Source organism: Seriola lalandi, unplaced genomic scaffold, assembly GCF_002814215.2.
Source record: "Seriola lalandi dorsalis isolate HSWRI2012SDOR001 ecotype SW California unplaced genomic scaffold, Sedor1 jcf7180002050474, whole genome shotgun sequence".
Classification (NCBI taxonomy): domain Eukaryota; kingdom Metazoa; phylum Chordata; class Actinopteri; order Carangiformes; family Carangidae; genus Seriola; species Seriola lalandi.
In genome coordinates this window covers 4623-5169 of record NW_019521027.1, presented here as the reverse complement: position 1 = coordinate 5169, position 547 = coordinate 4623, and the positions used below count along the sequence as shown (strand labels likewise).

At 46.8% G+C, this 547-nt stretch overlaps 1 pseudogene across 1 annotated transcript in view; it reads right to left on the bottom strand.

The window, feature by feature from the left end:
- Positions 1-5: 5 nt before the first annotated feature.
- LOC111649338 (verrucotoxin subunit beta pseudogene) overlaps positions 6-547 on the bottom strand; it is a 2340-nt pseudogene continuing 1798 nt past the window's right edge. Inside the window, exon 3 of the transcript XR_015436707.1 lies at positions 6-544. The product of XR_015436707.1 is annotated as a verrucotoxin subunit beta pseudogene (transcript). The remainder of the gene's footprint in view (positions 545-547) is intronic.

Below are 547 nucleotides of genomic sequence, written 5' to 3'. Positions count from 1 at the left end.
AGTTGTTCAAGGAAGGACTTCAGTGTATCTGATTCCCTCCCCTTGGTTTTTAGCCACTGCTCCAGGTCTTTGTTATTGAATGGTGACTTCTCATGAGCCTTAAGGATGTCCGCCAGGGCACTCTCCTCTTTCCCACCCCCTCGGATTGAAGGAAGCACTTTACCGAGCTTCTGCATGAAGTCAAGCTTGTACCGTTTGCACATCTGCATCAAATCCTGAACCTTCTTTTCCACGGCAGGAAATGTTGTTGCTGCGGCATCTTTGAGTATGTCACTGCATCTCATCTCTGTCTGATTTAGACTCTCGATTGTTTCTGATGAGTATGTGATGAGAGAATTGCTGATGTCTCTTTGGAGTCTTGCTGCTCTTGAATTCAACCTCACCAGAGGGTAGAGCCACACCCTGAGTGGAACAGCATGTTCTCCATTCTCTCCCAGCATGTTGGGAAGGTTTCTGTAAACACTCACAGCCTCGTTGAAGGACGTTGGGTTGGAAGGTAACTTGAAGTCTCCATGAAATGTGCAGCTAAATCTTTCAACTGCTGCTT